This window comes from Microchirus variegatus (genome assembly GCF_963457635.1).
Source record: "Microchirus variegatus genome assembly, chromosome: 8".
In the NCBI taxonomy this organism is placed as follows: Eukaryota; Metazoa; Chordata; class Actinopteri; order Pleuronectiformes; family Soleidae; genus Microchirus; species Microchirus variegatus.
Genome location: NC_139809.1, coordinates 10,528,676 through 10,549,852, shown reverse-complemented (window position 1 = coordinate 10,549,852; position 21,177 = coordinate 10,528,676).

The window sequence follows — 21,177 nt, the reverse complement described above, 5'->3', positions numbered from 1 at the left end:
TTCAGGAGTGACTGCCTCCGAGACTTACGTGAGTAATCTTTGTGGTCAGTGTGTGTGTGTGTGTGTGTGTGTGTGTGTGTGTGTGTGTGTGTGTGTGTGTGTGTGTGTGTGTGTGTGTGTGTGTGTGTGGGCTGGACTGGGATGCTGTGCAACACGAGGATGTTCTCAGTATAACACGCGTCATGCACCTGCTCACATAAGTCAGATGCATTGCATGCGTGTGTCTCTACTTTCTGTCTTTGTGAGGACCAAGTTGTTGTAAGTCTTGACAATGACGACTACTGGACTTGAGGTCAACATGCAACTCTTAAAGTCTAGGACGTGTATTTCTACATTCATGTGTTGACGATGATCCCGTGAATGTGGTTAGTTAATGACGTCCAGTATTTGTATTTCAGATATTTTCATATAGGAGGACTTGCTGTTGGTGGACAAAAGCTGTTACTTGATGTAATGTTGTGTTGTTTGCATGTCAGGTTTCCTCAGCACTGATGAAAAATAACCTTAAGCATATACATTTGTCGTGATTTAACTGACTTGTTAGTGTGGACATTTCTCGCACGCTTTTTAGAATCACAATTGTCGGTGCTAATAAGTAAATGCGACTCTGCGGTGTGTTTCTCAATGTGCTCACTGTGAACACCAAGTATATCAAGTATAACAGCGGTGTTCACAAAGATATATGCAGCAAAAACTAAAGTAAGTGTATCTGTGTTCATTAGGTTGAAAGGATAATTCTGGCTTATAACCACTGTGAAAACATTTTTGGTCCAAATTTTGGGTCAAAATATCAATTTGCTGATATATCCTCGTCCTTCCTTGTTATCTTTCTAATCGATTTGCCAGGGGAAATACAGATATTTTCATTAAAAGGGCTTATAGGAGCCAACTATTTTTGTAATAATCTTTTCTCTGTGTGTGTTGGGTGTTGCTGTGCTGCCACCTAAGGGCTCAGGTGTATAAAGGCAGCAAAGTCGATTGGAAATCGATTGACATCATTCACACTCAGGAATGAATATCACTGGTAACAATAATAACAATGGCAGTCAATGAAGCGAGGCACGTCTAGCAGGTCACTCCTGGGTCACCTGTGTCAGAAGTGTTAGACTTAGCTCCTTTAACAGTCCCTGCCAGTTTTGCTTGCCAGTCGTCACTACTTCATGTCTCCTCATGGTGGTGCTGCTCACATGAATGAGGGACAATTGGGTGGAAGTTACCTGGCTTACGAAAAGAAACCGTGCGCTTATCTCGATATTGTTGGTATCGTGGACCATGTATCGCGTTTTGTATCGTAATCATGAGTTGCCATGTGATTCCCAGACCTGTTAAAGATAAAAGCTTAAAGATTTTTTACTTAGCAACATTTAGTGATGAAGTTTAATGTTGCAGCTCAATATTCTTCACCTCACCCTTTTCTTCCAAGTGTGATGGAGAATCTACGTATGTAGAGCTGACACGAATCCTGATATAAATATAAACAGCTCAATCTGGGGTAATGAGAATCAACAATTCATCCAATCAGGTGACTGCACACAGGATTTGGTGTCATTATTTTATTTTCCCAATTCCTGCCTGTTACAGGACAGGAGCGGTTCATCCACTCGGCAGATTGTCTGTGGTTTGATCGCTGGCTTCTTCAGTCTGAATACTGAAGTGTTCTTAGACAAAACAATGGGGTGTGGGGGTCTGGTAACTCAGTCACATTATGGGACAATAGCAAAAACATTTTTAATTTATAAAGACATTTGAAGGTTAGAGTTAGTCGAGGGGGAGTCTTCGGTAAATAATGGGATAGATAGAGCGACATGATGTCCTCTAAAATGCTGTAGACTCAACGTGCTGAAAAAGCAAAAAAAAAACAAAACATTTGATGAAAACAGTCCTAACATGCTCCTGTATTCACTCCATCCTGCACATTCATTACACAGCGGAGCTCAAGGTTCTGTTTATTCATCCAGAAAAAATGTTAAAATGTCAGCGATCGCATCCTTTGCCGTCGTTGTAGCTACAGATGAGAAATAACAGCGTAGCAGTTTTCTAAAACTGGCCCGAGCATCATTTTCAGCTGCAGCTGTGATCAGCCGAGTGTGAACAAGTGACCCTGAAAACTCCCTTATATTATTTTACTGCTGTGGAAAACGAATGCAGCCGGAGAATAAATCTGACAGGTCACTTCTGTGACTAAACATCTGTTGGCTGAATGTAATGTTTGAGGTTTATTGAGCCTGTCACGTTCAGCTAATTCAGTGACAAAAGTGAGCGAGGCTGCGCTGCTCGTCAATTTCCACCCCCAAAAAAATTGCAACAGAGGTCAAGCACCGGTGCATCACTTATGATGATAATGATGATGTGGTGAACAAGTTAGCAGCAGACGCATTAGGCCTTAAAGCTGCAGTGCATACATTTTCATCATTTGTTTTTGTTGTATATTATTCTGCCTGTGTTTGGTCTTTGTGAACAGAAATGATATAACATGTTTTGTATGCGGTGTCCTCATCTGAAAACAGGCTCTGCTTAACAAAACTATCAGACCTGACTGAGGGAGTTTTTTTTTGGTGCTTTTCCACTTCCACTTGTTTTTTTTTTTTTCTATTTGGTACAATTGAGTGTTTTTATTAGCTGATCTGGTCAGGTTCCAAGCGAGCTGAGCTGATACTAAAATGTGACGTCACCTCATAATCCTGACTTTAAACTCAAGAAATAGACTTAAACCTCATAATCCTGACTTTAAACTCAAGAAATCAGACTTTTCCCTGAATTCAGACTTTGCCCTCATAATCCTGACTTTAAACTCAAGAAATCAGACTTTAACCTCATAATCCTGACTTTAAACTCAAGAAATCAGACTTTAACCTCACAATCCTGACTTTAAACTCAAGAAATCGGACTTTAACCTCATAATCCTGACTTTAAACTCAAGAAATCAGACTTTAACCTCATAATCCTGACTTTAAACTCAAGAAATCAGACTTTAACCTCATAATCCTGACTTTAAACTCAAGAAATAGACTTCAACCTCATAATCCTGACTTTAAACTCAAGAAATCAGACTTTAACCTCATAATGCTGACTTTAAACTCAAGAAGTTGACTTAAACCTCATAATCCTGACTTTAAACTCAAGAAATCAGACTTTTCCCTAAATTCAGACTTAAACCTCATAATCCTGACTTTAAGCTCAAGAAATCAGATTTAAACCTCATAATCCTGACTTTAAACTCAAGAAATCGGACTTTAACCTCATAATCCTCACTTTAAACTCAAGAAATCGGACTTTAACCTCATAATCCTGACTTTAAACTCAAGAAATCGGACTTTAACCTCATAATCCTGACTTTAAACTCAAGAAATCGGACTTTAACCTCAAAATCCTGACTTTAAACTCAAGAAATCGGACTTTAACCTCATAATCCTGACTTTAGACTCAAGAAATCAGACTTTAACCTCATAATCCTGACTTTAAACTCAAGAAACAGATTTTACTCTGAATAGAGACTTTACCCTCATAATCCTAATAATAAGCGACAGCTGCTGAAAGCTGGCAATCGTGGGGCGAATCACAACCTGATCAGCTGTATTTTAGTTCAGTGACAGGTGTGTGTGTGTGTCAGGTGGTTTCTGTGCTCCGGTCATGCAGGAAGCACTGAACTAATCTTTGTAATTAACTGATTCTAATGATTCAGTTACACCGAAAACAGCTGCTTTGTTCGTCACTAGTTTGTGTGTTTGTTTTGCATATGAAATGACATCACGGCAGTATCGTGCTGCCATGCTGTGACGACCCAAACCATGTAGAGTCGAGGCGTGCCGAGCCGAGTAGTGCTAGAACTGTACAGTGGAAAAGTGCCATTGAATGTCTGGGTTTTTTGAGCAGGAGGATTAATTTCTGAATCTCATGTTGTTTATTTCAATCATACTCCAGCCTGTTCACCGTCAGCTCACTTTACTAGTTGCTAACATAATGTTACATTAAACAAATCAGTCCCTGTGTGCAACACAGCAGTGTTGCTGGGTGACACGAGATCTAAGCACTGCTATACTGAGAAAGTCAGAGTCATGTGGAGCTGATGGGCTTAATCAGCATTGTGTGAGTGAACTCGTTTGACAGTGATTTGAACGGAACGGACGTTTGTCTATATTTAAACGTCATAAACGACAGCTTTAATGCAACTGTTCAAAACAACTTTACGACAGCAAAGAATTAAAAAAAAAAAATCAGCAAACGAAGGCCAAATGGTAGTGGTGTGATTCAACTTCTGCTCCACGTCCTGTTTATCCTTCACTGTGTCCAGCTAAATAAAAACTCGGATTCTAAAAATAAAGATCCATTCATTATTTATTTTTTTTTACCACTGTTTAGCACTGTCTTGTTACTGAGCTACACTTAATTCCCATAAGCCTGAGGGGTGAACGCTGTAAACCGTGTGTTGTATCGTGGGCTGTTTGGCAACCACTCGTATGAGTGTTATTGAAGGTCTTCTGTTCCCCAAAATCTAATCTGATCTCATATTTATTCAATTAAATATCAAATAGATTTAGAAAATAATTTCTGGTATAAATATAAACACGTTTATGAATACAAATTTAGCTTGAAATCCTAAATGCATTGTTCCAAGAATTCTCTAAACATAGAAGCGATTTCACACGTAATAAACGATTTCTATCACGGAGCAGCAGCAGCAGCCAAATATTCCCTGACAGACAGTTACAGACAAATATACTGTCGATGAAGTGATCCTTGTGGCCTCATCAGACCCAGCATCAGCCAGACCTCTGCTTCAGTCTGGACTTCCTGCCAAACCTCTGAATGGCCGGTCCCTGAAAACCAATAACCACAAGGGTGTGAAATTGTCCTGTCATCATTCTCCTCTCTCATTTTCCACTTTTCTTTCTCCTCCGTCTTCCCCCCCTCCCCCCTCCGTAAAAGCCTGCGCGTTGTCAGAAAAACAATGCAAAGCAATAAGCAAGCGAATAGCAGTAATCTTTCAGTCGATGATGCACAATCGCACATTCGGAGAGCTGTTGGCCCAGCCTGGCAGCCTCATCGGTCTCCGGTGGGGAGGTGGGGGGGTCGAATGATCACGTCGCCCCGGCGTCTAACAGATGGTGAGTGACGGTGCTCATAAACTTTGCACTAAAAGACTAATGTCCTACAAGCTGCAGCCAGTGTGTCAGCCATAAACTACCCTGCTGCCAACTGTCAGCGCCGCGGTGGTAAGAGAGGGAAAAGCCAGCTGCTGTCGCACCAAACTCAGTTTGACATCCAGGGGGTTTTCTGAGCCCGAGCACTGATGGAGGCTGTGGAAAGACTGAGTGCTTCAAGTCTGATAGAAGAGATATGAGGGAAGGTCGAGAGGAATGTTTTTTGTGAGTGACTTCCTGTCAGGGTTAGGTTATTCTGAACAGCCGCGCGCCTCGTCTGTGTTGATCATTCAATTCTGATTCAGTGGCAAGTGGAAGACATTTCACCTCTCATCCAAGAGACTTCACTGCCCACACTTCACAGAGGATAGTGTCACAATCAATCACCTTTCAGAGCTGAAGAAGCTGAAAATGGTGTACGTTTACTCCAACACACTATCTTTGTTACTCGTCACTACCAATTACAATTAGTGATGGGATCGGGAGTTCATTTGAGTATACTGAATCACTTGGTTCATTAAAATGATTCGTTCAAAAGATTTGTTCACCGAATCGTTCAGTGCTTAGCAGGAGCCGAGTGCCCTGCTACGTGACTCACCTCCTATCTGAGTGCAGTACGTTTGTGCCGCGGGTCATTGAGTGAGTGACGGCATGAACGAGATATACGTCCTCAGCGACAGTTCTCCAGCTCTCTGTGACCCTGGATTTCCACTGGACGCGGAACGGCCGCGGAACGGCAGTGGCGCGGTCGTCGTTGCAAATCGCTTCCATTCTAATCAATGAGAGCATTCCCACCGGCCGCGCTGCGGCGCGTCTCAGCAGCGTCCCAGAAGCGGCTCGTCGCGCCGCAGCGCTATCGATAGGAATCAGTTCTATTTTTTCCGTTGCCGCTGCTGAACCTCGTAAATTTCAACGAAGCAGATCGCACAAGACAGGAAGTCCGACACAGAATCAAAGTAAAACATTTCCGCCCCCCTTTCAAAATTCCGTTCCGCGTCCAGTGGAAATCCAGGGTAAGTCAGTTCGTTCGCGAGATTCATGTCCACAGCCACAGTTCACCAGCTCTCTGTGAGTCAGTTCGTTCGCGAGATTCACGTCCACAGCCACAGTTCACCAGCTCTCTGTGAGTCAGTTCGTTCGCGAATCATGACCGAGTCAGTGACTGACAGCGCGAACGAATCACAGCAGCACAGGCAGACACAGTTCTTCTTACTAGTCACCCCCCGCTCGGCGCACGTTGGCTGGCGTCGTTAGCCGAAGATTCACAAGTGAGTGACGGCGTTGGCAAACGACTTCACGAGTGATTCACAGAACGCGGCAGTTCCACTCCCGGCCGCCACGATCGCTGCTGAGCTCAACTGAACTAAGAAAGGAACGAATCATTTCATGAAGTGATCCCAGTCAGTTCGTTCACTCAAATGATTCGTACTTTGAACGAATCACTCCTGACCGACACAACACTAAATACAATCAGAAGAAGAATTTTAGGGGTGACGGTTATGGGTTTGATTCCTGGCACCAATGGTTGATTCTTAAAATGTCTTAAATTCATCCAGGTCTTAATTAGCTGGGCCACAATTCCATGTGGAATAAAAGTAAAATAAACCTCACATATGGTGTCCCACAGGGCTCCATCTTAGGCCCACTGCCTTTCAGTCTATATATGTAACAAGTGCTGGAAGATAATTGCACTGCAATTTTCTTCAATAGCAGTATAACAAAGGCTCTATATGCATTACACAAACACTTTTTAAGATATAACATATACTGTGTTGGAATGTTTGACCGAGGAAGTGTTTGTTGTTTTCTGCTCATGATGAAGTTTAAGAGGTTGCTTCAACTTTCACTGAGGAGCGAAACCTCCGTGTTTAATTAGCTGTCATTTATTGTGATTACTGTCAGTAATGAGTCATTTAAAAACATTTGATCATGATTATGTTTTTGGCTGTATCACCCAGCCTTAGTTACCTGCATGTGCTCAAGCAATTACACGTCTGTCAAAGACTTTCTTTCACCTCTGACATGAGTCTTTGGATGATAAATCAAGGTGATGATAGTTAATGGAGCCAAAGCTTAGAGGGGAAAAAAACACTTAAATCTGGGCCAAGGGGTCTGTAAAAAATAGGCTGATATCCTTGATAATATCATTGAATTTAAAGTAAGTTTTGAATGTGTCCCATGAGTCCTGTCATTTAAGGAACACTGGCAGAAGCAGAGCTTTTCTCTGCAAGCAGACACTAAAAAGTTAATATATGCTTCTATCTTCTATTTTAAGGCCCTGAAACTGTTATTTATTTTATTTATTTTGTTTATGCTGCTTTTTCACCTGAGGGCTAGTTTTGTTTTTCTTGTCTCATCACGCTGTTATAATCAAACTTTTATTTTATTGTCTATGTTATGATCATTTGCTTTATACGTGAAGCACTCTGTGTTGCATTTTTATGTGCTATATAAACTTTATTATGATTTACAAATACACCTGTTCACATACTGTGTTAGTTTAGATTAAAACCAAATAACGCAGGCATAACCCCTCACACATTAACTTTGATTAATATGCAGCGTGTTTATTTATGATTTGTATTGATGTGTGCTAAAAATGTGCATTTAATGAGCACAAATTCAAGAGGCAGTTGCATAGTGTTTCTTTTATTTGAGTGGATTAATGTCACAGTGTGATTTAAAGCTCATAAGAGAGCCGGTTAAGACACACAACATGCTGAACAGTTCTGAAAACAACAGAGAGCAAGAAAATGAACAAATTAAAATGCAAAAATCTACATTTTCCAGATAAATCAGAATCAGAAATCACTGTGATCTGCTCTGATGCTGTCAGGTTCTTCTGTGCCGTCCTCAGCTCAGGTGGTGAGACACGGCGTCGGCCTCTAACCCGATCTGACGCTTTGTTTTTCAGACACCGGGATGAACGGTGAGCAGAGAGTCGGCCGCACCACAGCAGCCAAGAGAGGAAGCACCGCCCTTAAAAGGTGAGATAAAGGTTAAGCTTGTGTTTCGGATATATTAGTGTCAGTGGACGGCGTTCATCAGCATCATAGTTGAAGTAGCAGTAATGATGTTTGTATGTATGCGTTCAAATGGGCCTAAACAGCTTCAGTAATGAGTTTCTGTCATCATCAGTCTAAGAGAGTAAGAAAAGTGGAATCCGACTGCAGATTTGTGGTTGTGCGTGTTCACGGTAGTGATGTTGAGCAGCTTTGAAGGTGTTTTACTTACCTTGTTTGTGACAAATGAACCACACTGACATGTTTTTAAGTAATTGGTATTGGTCAGTATCAGTATCAAAATCACTGGATCGGATATCGGACAGATACAAATGTGGATTTGCGATACAGTCCAAAAATCTTATACTATAAAAATCAAGAGAAAGCATTTTAGCTGAGTCATGTTTGGACTGTTTATTTCTTCAAGAACAATATTTATATTTACACAGTTGGAGAATCATGTCAATGCTTCATTGTTCATAAATGGTCTAAAATAACTGTATCCGATTAATATTCGTATCGTGGATAATCGAGTTGATGTTATCGGTATCTTCTGGTACCATTCGTAGTAATGTGTCTGTCTGACTTCTTGTCCATCTGTATTCAAACGCTTCACTGCAGACCGTCCTCTTATTTCTCCTCTTTTGAGCGACGTAGTGAGGCTTTTTAGCCTCGGAAACATTCACGGAAACAACGTGGTTATTTCTCAGTGGCTTTAACTGTTGGCATTTTATGTGTGAAGCTCACAGTGAGTGACGGTCCAGCTGTCCCTCAGCCATAACCTCATTCTCCGTTTACATGCAAATCAAAGCCAAACTGTGCTACATACAAATCCCTCTGCCGCCCACCGCTGGACGGATTAAAGCGAACGCGACTCTGTGCCGGGACCCAAGCTCGGATTTAGAGGCAGGCAGCTGCACAGGCAGGTCTGCTGCAGGCTCAGGATCCGTGCAGAGAACCTGTGGAAACAGTTACGGCACAGAACCAACACTTTTTAGACTTTCAAATGATTCAATTACTGCAGCACGGAGAGACAGCAGGCACAAGTAAGCTTTAATCCTTAGATCACAACTGGTGAAGGTGAAGCGGATAGAGTCTGGATAGAATGGTTGCGGATTGTGAATCTGCCATTTTCATTATTAGTGAGGACACACATTTCAGCTCAATTCTCTACAGAATTTCCAAATATAGTAATTATGTGGCTGTGATGTGTGAACATAAGCAGGTCTCCTGGAAAATCAGTGTTAAAAATTATGAAACCATCAACACGAACGAGGTAGACAAAATATTTGCCATTTAAGAAAACCTTATTTCAATTCCTATCCTATATAGACTCAGTTTTTAAATATATCACCTGGAAGTGCAGATACGTCACTGATTGCAGGATTCCTGTGGGAAAGATGCTTCTTCTCCAAAAACAGAAAATCTCTCATTTTTGGGAATAAAATAAATGCCTAGTCTTTACTTTGTAATCTTGACTGTGCATATTCTGTAATGTGACTTTATTCCAGAATTGTCTCACATAGATATATGTATAGGTATATTTTGTGAAATGTCCTCAATGGGACCAGGAACAAGTGATTCAATTTTGTCCGTTTGTGCCGGGCTGAGCTGCCTTGGCGGAGGTCTGCGCTCTCCGAGTGCTTTTCTAGTAGAGACTGGGATTGTCAGATAAATAGAAAGGTGTGCGTGTCTGAAAATGGCCGCACACTACCTCCTCTGTATGTGTGGTGTTACTGTTGTCTTAGGTTTTTTTCCCCCCCATTCGAACACAGCAGGTTGTGTTCCAGATGGGTCCGACCTCCTTCGCTGTTTCCTAATCAAAACTAACAACACAGAACCTGCTCTGAGCAGCTGAGAACTTGCTTCAGATGAAAAAAAAAAACGTACAGGAGTGCCCACCATTTGTCAATGACAAAACTTTTCACCAGCAGGACGGCAAGCAACTTAATGTAAGAAAGGAAAAGTTAGTTGTGTTTTTTGGCATTTTCAAAGTCAATTCAAAGATGTAAGTATTTTATATTAATTGTGCCAGGCAAAGTGAAGTGCATGAATCACGCTATGCAAAGTACCTCTAAAGTACCAGCCGTACACTCAATACATGGTAAGTAATGGTTAGTATTTATAGAGCGCTTTCCTACTCTTGATGCTTGAAGCTGTAGTGTAAAGCAGCTTTGAGTGGTAATACAGTCAATCCTGTTTGTCTTTCAACATTTTGCATTACCTCTCCAAATTCTCCTCATCTGTCCCTCAGTTGCATTGTTGAGATCTGCCCTAATGCTGTAGCAAGACTCAAAATGAGTACTGGTACTGCAATATGAGCCACACTCACAGTCTCCTTTTGTACATCTGTATTGTATGATATTATTATCCTGTAATACACAGCACTGATTCTGTGTCTGTGTCAGTGCTAGAGAGTCACATTGGTACCTCAATCGACTTTTTAGTCACAAGTCTCAGCTCATCATAATTCGTTTTTGTCATGGTTTCTTATTTTAAAAACAGTTTTCTTCTCACTTTTTGTTTTTCCTGCTCAGATACTGCAAAGGATTTCTTTCAAGATAGCACATATTATACAGTACATCAAAAATAATTTCCTGCACTGTGATGATTTGACTACAGCCAGACAAACATCACGTCGTCTTCTACCCTTTGCTTCTTTGTTCTGCGTTCGTCACTCAGGCTGAAGCCCTCAGAGAACCTCTCTGTTAGCTCTGTGCAGCATTTCAAATCACCTCTCTGCTCACAGACAATCTTTGTTTTATTCTGAAGAGAACTTTTTTTTATATATATACAGACACACAGGTGCATCCTTCAGATCTCAACAGTGCGGCTTACAGGCTTCATCTCTGCTGCTGTTCGTCTGTCTCTACCGGAAAACTGTTCATCGAAAATAGTCACAAAGTGTCTCAGACGTTAGTGCCGACACTAAAACAACAAGCATTTGAATCAACTTCTGGCGCTGGTTCAAACCTTGAACCCCATTTCTTTAAAGTTCCTCAAACAGTACTGATTTTTGTGTTTTTGCTTTTATTCTGCTCACGTACAAGCAGATCCGTCCTCTCAGCAGAGAACTGTTCAATTCTCCAGTTTCCCTCATTCACCTCGTAAAATAGCAACGCACCAGGACATGGTGTTGGCCCCCGAGTGGCGATAACCCAAAATATAACAAACATTAAACATGTTTCAAACATAATGGCGAGCATCCTCTCCCCTCCTCCGCCTCATCCCCAGAGACTGAATTTTGCACAAACTGAAAGACGGATCTAGTAAGAGCTAAACCCCTTTTCCATAGCATGACCATAAGCAGAATTTGCAGGCTGTAAATTAAATAATAAAGGGCGATATAACTAGCTGTAATATTGTTATCAGTGAAGCCAGTATTTCAGTTTAACTCCTGCATGACTTAATACAATCAATTTCTTACATTTAACTGATACATGACATTATGAGACATTGATGAGTTAAAGAGAGGTCAACATTATAACCACTTAAACTGCATTGCATTACTTCTTGACCTCATAAGAAACCATTTTGTAGTAATCCATATAGTTTATGCACAAATTACTGTTTTTCTGCGGCCTTGCATGAAATGATAAGACCTCGTTTTGCATCGTCACACAGTATGGATCCCCGTGTCACTGCTCCAGCTGTTGTTCGCCTCATGTTATTTTGCCTGCACATTCATTTTTGCTGTGTCAGAGACAGAGATGCTGCCCCGAAACAACACAAGGCATGCTGGGATGCCTGCGGGTCATTTCCCTACGAATCCCTGGGACACAGTGTTTAATTAACTGATGAAGAGGCTTCTCCGTCTCCCTGCAGACTTCCCTTTGTCCCTGTTCTCTCACTGATCAGTGGGTTTCCAACACTGTATAAACATTGTTTTAACCACATGCAGCAAAGATCAAAGGAGAGAGGATAAATCATTGATTGAGGAGAAAGAGAGCGAGAGAGAGAAACTATTTATATACACAACGCTTTAATTATGTGTTCTTGTCCCTCGTATGCCCTACTGAGATGTGTTGAGTGAAAAGAAATGAATCAGCATTTTCTTTGTGGAGGAAAACAGCTCGATGAAGAGGCTGCAACCCTCCATCTCTGAACAAAAGCATTTAACACACACACACATGCACACAGGGACGATATAACCTCGTTCAAATTTCAGTGTTGCCTTTGATGGATCGGTGATGGCGGCCGATGTTTTCCCCCTGTTTCACCTCATCAAGTCTGGAAAAGTGTTTCCAACCAGACACAACACAACAATTTAAATGAAATTAAGATAATAACGCAGGTTCGTGAATTATGAGTTGGTGAAGTGGCTCACGCTGTTGCCTCACAGCGAAGCAACGACCAACAACAACATGCAGATTAGGTTGATTGGACACTCTAAATTGACTGTAGGTGTGAGTGTGAGAGTGGATGGTTGTGTTCTCTGTATGTTGGTCCTGTGATGGATTGGTGACTTGGCCAGTGTTTGAATGAATGAATGAATGAATGAATGAATGAAGGCAGGTTCACGAGGGGACGCATGAGGCTCTGCTTTTGCTGCGTCGCTATTATTTGGAGCAAACTGTTGTTTTGTCCCACAAAATGTCCCAGGCCTCATAATTGTATGTTAATTTTTAATTTATTTAGATTTAATTTAAATTCTTAGTTGAAATATATATATATATATATATATATATATACAGTACTGTGCAGACATCTTAAGCCACCATTAGATTTGTTGTTTTAGCAATGCTATAACGACAAAAGAGGATAATTTTTACTATTTCACTTTACTGGAACACATCCAGGAAATATGTATACAGATTTTTTTTCTTTTTTTCAAGTATTTCACTTGATCTACCCTTACACTTGAACATTAACACAGCTCTGTTAATGCTGGAGTGGAACCTTAATTAATGTTACTGGTAAATCCTGTGTTTGTCCAACTATTTCATTTAAAGAAATATCTGCTGTAAAAAAAAAAACACGTCTATTAGGCCAGGTTTATTCATATCTTTTATTTCTATGTATCCTTTTGTTAGTTACAGACTATACTCAGTTTTTTGTATTCTTGTATTTTCATCATCTTTTCAGTGACAGCAAACTTAATGGAAAGGAGGATGTGTCCTCTATAGAGTCACTCCCCTGAACTATGATTTTGAGGGTGCTGTATAAATAATGTGAAGTCGTTAATTCATCCATCAGCTGTATTTACGTCAGATGCTGCAGCACCAGTCCCCATCTCTAGTTTGGTCACTGCAGTGACCCACTGACCTCAGGTTGACCTCAGAGGTGCTGACAGCCCTACGGTCCGAGCTCCGAGTGAGCTGAGGTGGCGAGAACATGTCTGGATGCTCCATTAACCTTCTTTTCTCACCACGCCACACTACAGTACGCCACCGCTGACTTATGACTCTGCCCAGGCTGGTGAGGGAGGGGCAGTAAATCAGAGTAAATGGATGTGGCGGTGTAGTGTAGTGTGTGTGTGTGTGTGTGTGTGTGTGTGTGTGTGTGTGTGAGGAAGATGAAACCAAACAACACTGTGTGGTCTCACCTGCCTCCAGACTTATACACTCAGAAATATATGAATATGTATGAACGCGTACAGCACACACATACACAGTGTTTGGTGTGTGAAGGGGCATGCAGACTTGAGGGTGGGGGGGGGGGGTTCATTGATGGTGAATGTTATCAGTAATGTTGGAGGGAGTGAGCCGTAACTAGTGGCTATATAAATGCAAATTTCTCATTATTCCCTTGCTCTTCCATATGCTGCATTGGATCAAGTTTGGTTCAGCTGCTTCTCCCTGCAGCTCACCTCCTCTTTTTGTCTCGCACCCTGTTCTCCTTCATCTATCCCTAGATTATTGCCACGCAGGCGACTCTCCTTCTGTTGTTGACCGCTCATATCACTTGTTGCAAAATTAAATACATTTCTCTCTTCTTCTTCTTCTTCTTCTTTTTCCTTTTAAAGACAGGACAATTGAGCAGATCATTGATTTCCCGCTCCTCCTTTCAAACCCTCTTTAAATGCCGTATACTGACGTTCCCCGCAGCTGTGTAATTGTTCCCATCAGGAGAACAGACTCTGAATCCTCTAAACACACCATTAAGGTCAGAAGCAGTGCAGCACAGAGCAAGTTAAAAGCCTATTAACACCTGAAATGGCTTCTTCACTGTTGACGTATCATGTAAAGCACTTTGTGTGCGACAATGTATATTGGTATGAAAAGTGCTGTATCGATAAAGTCTGACGATTCAAACTCAACTATAAGAAAGACTGTGGATTGTCTGACCTGGTTTTAAAGCTGTTTATTTATATGAAAACCTATGTCTGAATATTCATGTACACTCTTAGAAATAAAAGTGCTCAGTAGAACCATATAAGGTTATTCGGCTTGTCCTCATATGAGAACCCGGTTCCACTTGAAACCCTTAGTGTTTCCAAGAACCCTTTTAAAACCCTTTATTCAGGAAAGGGGTTTTAAAGGGTTCTCTGGATCAAAATGGTTCTTACTGGAACCATTAGTGTTACTAAGAACCCTTGAAAAACCAAAGCAAATGGTTCAGCCCTTGTAGAAGAACCCTTATTTCTAAGAGTGTACATACCTGTGATTAGGTCCTACATGTCTGTTTCATGTTTTCATCAAAGTTCAAGGTCCCATCTGACATTTTTAGGCCATAAATCAAGAGTTAATGGCGCTGGTTATAACACATTTTCACACAAGTATCTATTGATGAAATTTCATATCCATAAATTCACAGGTTGTCTTCTCTGTGACACCATGACGTTCTGCAGAAACATTATTTCACTCCAAGTAAGATACTGTATTTCCTGCAACTTGAGTGGTATTTCTATTTTGTTGCTTAAAGTAATCTTAAATTCGAATGAACACAACATGTTTTCCACACAGCTCTAGGATTCACAACATCAGCCTCTTCACCACACTCTTAGAAATAAGGGTTCCAAAATGGTCCTTCTACAAGGGCTTTCCGCGAAGAAGGGGTTTTCAAGGGTTCTTGGTAACACTTATGGTTCCAGTAAGAACCATTTTGAGCCAGATAACCCTTAAAACCCCCTTTTTCTGAATAAAGGGTTTTAAAAGGACTCTTGGTGGAACCCTCCAAAAGGGTTCCACCAAGAGTCAAAAAGGCCAAAAAGGTTTCTCCTATAAGGACAAGCCAGACAACCATATATGGTTCTACTTAGCACTTTTATTTCTAAGAGTACAGTGCCACTAGTGGAACCAGTGCTAAGTCCACAAAAAGCATTTTCAGATTCTAGTTCAAGATACTCTACTCATTTGTAGTGAAGAACAATTCCCCCTCCTGTTTCACTTAGAAAAGAAATCACTTCATTACATCATTTATTGACCCATGTTACATTCAATACTATTTATTTTTGTTGTTTTCCCCAGAAAAAGATCCACTATTTGTAAAAAAAAAAAAAAAAAAAAGTCCCCAGAATACTTGTGACTACTCAGCTTTAGCTTCTAACTGCTCTGGGGAAATAGGGTTTGGAAATGCAATATCTTTAATTGTACCAAGTCAAACCAGATCAAATCTAAACAACAACAAATGAATTCCAATAGCAGAAGGTAATTTAAATGCTCACGGAGCTGCTGGGAAGTTAGTCAGGAGGAAGTGATATTGGTGCTGTTGGAAGAGAACTCCAGAAATGGTTGAATCACCTGATATGAACTCTGTATGAGCTGCTTCTCATGGGCTGCTTCATTCCAAATATCCTAGCTAATCAAAGTGTGTGACATAAAACAGTTGTTTGTTGTGATCATGCACTCAGAGTAGTGAGGACCTCCCACTGATCAATAGTCATGTTTGAAGGTTTGCTCCTACACAGCTCAATAGGAAACGCACCACTGGGCCCAAGCACAATGTCAGCCTGGGATCAATGGCGTCGTTAATTGCTGATTCATACCCATCATGGCTGATGAAGATGAATGATGGCAGCAGCAGGGGAAATGATACGGATGAAATTGGTACCAAAATCCCCTTGATTTCTTTCTACCTTTACCTGGCTGTTACCATCACTCTGTTTCTCTCCAACTGCCGGGTCTGTGTCTAACTGTCTTCTCTCTATTAAAGAGGCTTGTCAGTGGTGTGTGTGTGAGTGTGAGTGTGAGAGAGAGATGTTATTGATTCCTCCTGAGTGGATAAACAGTTTGGAGTTCAGTCTACTTCTCTGTAGACGTTAATCTGCAGATGTCAGCTGTCATGATGTGGTGGTCGACAGCCAACAGGAAACATCTCCTGGTGGTCTGAGGATAGTTTTGACCTGTGCAGTTAACAGTCAGAAATGCCGATATACCAAGCAGGAATGGTTATTTAGTCTGGCTTTTATGTTTTAGGATTTTTTTTCTTTTCTGGGGTTAACGTACATCAAACGTACATCAAAACTCTTGAAGCTTTGAATGGAGGTTAGGTCTCGCAAAAATGCGATATTGGCTTAGATCCCGGACAAGTGCGACGCTCAAGGGCTCTATACCGCCAACTATAGGTGAAAACAGAGGCGAAATTGAGTTCCACTGAATTTCTCGAAACTTGGTGTGAAGATGTTATAGACCAAGACGAACAAAACATTTGACCGTAACCATGGCCTCAACTCAACAGGAAGTTGGCCATTTTTTATTTTGCCGTCCATTTTGGCCATTTGCACCCTACGCAAGTGCAAATTCGTCTGAACCTGTTTGTCGTACATGCATTAAAAACACGCCAATTTGTACTCATTTTGGTTTATATTTGTTATAAATTCTCAACTCGATTCACATTTTATTTATAGAGCACATTTAAAGTGCTGTACAAAATACCATTTAAATAAATTACTTTAAATAAATTAAATATATCTCATACTGATTTCACTGTACAAAGACATGCCAATTATACATGTATTTATGTTCATTGGTTGGGCTCCTCTAATGTTCTCTTAACTGTTCTTAAGAGTTAGATCAAGAAAACAGAAATGTCCTTGATTTTTGCAAACATTTGCTCATAAACCAAAATATCAATGGAGATCCAAAACTATCAAAAGAGTACGGAGCAAAAAGGATGGATTAAGTGTTGCTGTTGCAGATCAAAGGGTGAAGAAACCAAGCCACCAGCATTCATTTGAATCCCCTTTCTGTCCAGCTGTCAGCTCTGTTCCAGCTCATACATGTATACACTTTGTAACCAGGAGTCATGTAAAAGTGTGAAACTTACAACTTGTACCAGCTGTTTGTGGTTTTGTTGACCTAATAAAAGAGCTCTGCTCTGCCCAGAGGCTCCCCAACACTGTGCTAAGTAGGTCTGAGTGCCATCTGCTCACTTCCGTCAGTGGTGCTGCTCCCGAGTCACCGCGCTGTTGTACACAGGCTTTTAAAGGTGGATTATGAGGCTCAATCCCATTTTACCCCTTGCCCCTAACAATTTGCCCAACCCCTCAGATTTGCATGTTTATATGTAGTTGTAGGGTGATTCATTACTTGGATGGATTGGCGAGAAAGGGTCTAATTGGCCCTTTAAAAGGAGATTTTTCAGGATGGATTTTAACCGCCACCCCTTGTAACTCCAAGTGACTGTAGTTCCAAGTGACAAGCTGTTGGTAAAGGGGTATAATGACAAATGACCTAAAATTGATAAATTATAATCAATATCAACAATGTCAGCGCCTACACAGCCAAGAAGACATTTAAGTTTTATTTCTGGTCTGATGCAGCTCAGGGCAGTGACAGATTGTCAGGTGTCATGTCTGGATTTGAGAAGGTTTATCAGTGACACTGTGCTCCATGATATGACATTTTTTTTACTGCTGCCACATGTAATCTTCTCTGTTTCACCCACAGGGTAAACATACAAATACACTGTTTACTCTTAGACTAGCCAGTGTGTTGCGTTTGTGATGATGCACTCATGTATTTCTAACAAATCGTTCATGAATCTAACTGTAAAGCAAGTTGCGTCTGTGTGTCTATCTGTCTGTGTGTCTGTGACAGGCATATCTCGCTGACTGTTAGTCAGATTGCACTAAGATTTTGGATATGGGTTAGCATGGCCCGATGGTGTGCATCCTTGATTTCATTTTTTTGAGTAATTTTTAATTTTTGCACGCTGCACTTTCATCATGCTACACCAGGCAGGCAGTGGCTCATCAGCAGCAGCAGCGCTGTCTGGAGTGGGGAGGCGGGAGTGAAGAGGCTGTCCTCACCGCAGAACATGGTGTTATACTGAAACGACGAGGTGTCCATTCACCAATACGCGAGCACATATTCATTTTGAATTAGCATGCTACTACTTTGCGGCTTACTTGGCGAACCTGTTTCCAAAGGTAAGCTAGCGAGGCTACGATTAGCATTAGCATAGCGCTAACATAATACAAACACTGTGCAACCTCATTAGGTACAACGCAAATGTTTTCATTTTGCGATTAGCATTAGCGTAGCTAGCTGTTGTGACTGTCAGTCACGCCAGTCCTTATCATGCATTACCATAACTGAAAATTCTTCTTCAGCTCCCACTATAGGAATACATACTTCCTACGGGCACTGCACTAGTTTCTAATTAGTTGACCATTTTCTAGTTTGTGCTCACTGCACTTTTTGAAGACGTCAGTTAGGGTTACGGTCCGCTCTCGTCTTCATGTTTTTCATCCTCTCTGAAGTAAAAAATACACACAATTTTACCCAACTCTGTGGACATACAGCACAACACAAATGGTTCTGTTCTTGCCCATAGCTTCACGTATCAGTCTGAATGCCAGTTACTGTCCTGTGTGTAAGCTTCACGTGTCTTTCTCTCCTCAGATCCGGTGATGACATAGAGTACAACAGATACACTGAGGACCACTATAATAGGTACAGCAAACATCTGTAGGATGTGTTTTTTTTTATATATATAAATGGTTCACACCATTTATATGATTTGGCTTCTAACGCTGTGTGAAGAAGCCGAGCAACTGATCACTGAGCTTCTGCATTAGGACAGATCTACTGTCATGAAAATGAATTAATTAATTTGTATCTCACACAACGAAATCGAAATCTCTGTACTCTGTGATAGAATGACTGATGCAGCAGGTCTCTGTGACCTGAAAAATCTCATCTCACCATTTCAGTGTTTGCTGAATGTATTTTCCGAGTGTCTCAGACGACACATATTGGGGCTGGGAGGAGGAAATGGGTCACTCGCTGAGAACAGGAATTACCTCAACTCCCCATTTGTTTCTGACGTGAGTTGGCAAGCTCGTATCCTGTTCGATGGCGGCGTGCGCTCGACTCCGAGGTTGGAAAAAGATCTGCTTCTCTTTGACAGCTGTTTGCAAATCCAGGGGAAGATGGAAAGTGCGAGTGGAACCCTGGTTAATCTTGTTGTATTCGGCTTTCAGCCATTTGGACTATTTTGTGTGGATGAATGCAGCTGTTGGACTGCCCTCCCTCTCCCCCCACAATTTCGACTTTTTCTGCTTGGAGACAAAAAGACAGGAGGATAAGAGACTCCCATTCTGTGACAAAATCCTGAAAGAAGAGAGAGTGACAGAACAACTGTAGCTGTAAAGAGGATTTGCTGAAAATCAAGAGATGAATAATGTGACTGGCTGTGTGTATGGGAATGATTTCCAACTGTTGGATTAACATAATTCAGTCCAGTTTTGACCTGGAACACTAAAGGTGTGACTAAGTTACTGATCTCACAAAATGAAAATGAAAGTGCAGACCAGTGTGCAGGGCATTGTGAGGTAATAAAATGGAAAAACACAGTATTTGTGCTTTAGGACAGTTCTAAATTTGGTCAGATTAAACCGAACACTGGAGGAGGATTAAAGATTAATGACACATGAATCCAATACAACAGTTGCCATTAATGCATTTGGAGTCCAATACACCCACCTGACCAATCACCAGTCTCTCCCGTCTGCCAACGATGATGTTTCATCTTGTATTTATAGCATATGTTGCTGCTAACAAAGGTGTGGTAGAAATATTACGGAACGTTCAGCTTTATTTTTGTTATTACATTTTTAAATGGTGTCATTTTGCAATTACATTTTACTGTCAGTTCAGAAAGCAACAACACTCACTGCCCGTATTTGGCGAGGAAATGTTCCACTACAGCAATTTGGAGAGTTAATTCAGTGAAAGCAGCAGTTGCGTTGGTTATAAATCCCCCCCCGCCCCCCGCCCCCCGTTTCCTGCTCCATCAGCCACTCTGAACTCCCTTTAGCTCACTGCATGAAGCCGAAATCAAATCACAGCAAAGTTGCAGGAAAAACCTGAACACACACAGAGAGACTACTGCATTAGTCCTGACGCAAACACTCACAAGCTGAGAGAACACTTGTAACACAAAAAATCTACCATTAATGAGTTGGATATACAATATGGAATGGAATGTTCAGTTGCATGATAACAGGAACTTATAGTAGGCAGGATCACTGGGAAAATAGTTGTTGTTTGAGATTCAGCAAGTCAAAAGTAAACTCTCTGCTGCTGGGGAAGAATGAAATAGAGAACCCCAAGTTTTTATTTTTGTTGCAAGGAAAAGGGTCGACATTATAAAAGGAGTGATCCCAGCTGGAGAAAGACCCAGAGCAAAGTGAAGCCTCCACATTTATACCTGAACAACTCCCCTTTTGCGTTCCTCCAATAGACAAAGAGTCTGCCTTTCCAGGCCGTGTTTTCACACCTCTTTGTCTACTGTAGGTATCGGGGCGCTGACTCCCTGCAGCTGTTGTAGGAAGGTGTTTCAGACAGACTTGTTTCATACACGTCAAATAACCTGAGGCAATCTCTCGTCTCTGAAATTCTTTGGTTATACTGACGTGTTTTATTCTTGTAGTCCAAATTCACAGGTTTCCTCAGTGGGGTTTATGATCTGTACGCGTAGTGTTTTGCCCGTCGTCCACATTGGCCCAGCATCTCAGAACCTTCAAAACTGAGAAGTTTGAAAACCCTGCTGACAATGACTCAGTTACCTGTAAATTCTACGAAATATCTTACTTTCAGTTTTCACTGCTGCCTTCCTTCAAACGGCGCCTGCATCAATATTGTGTC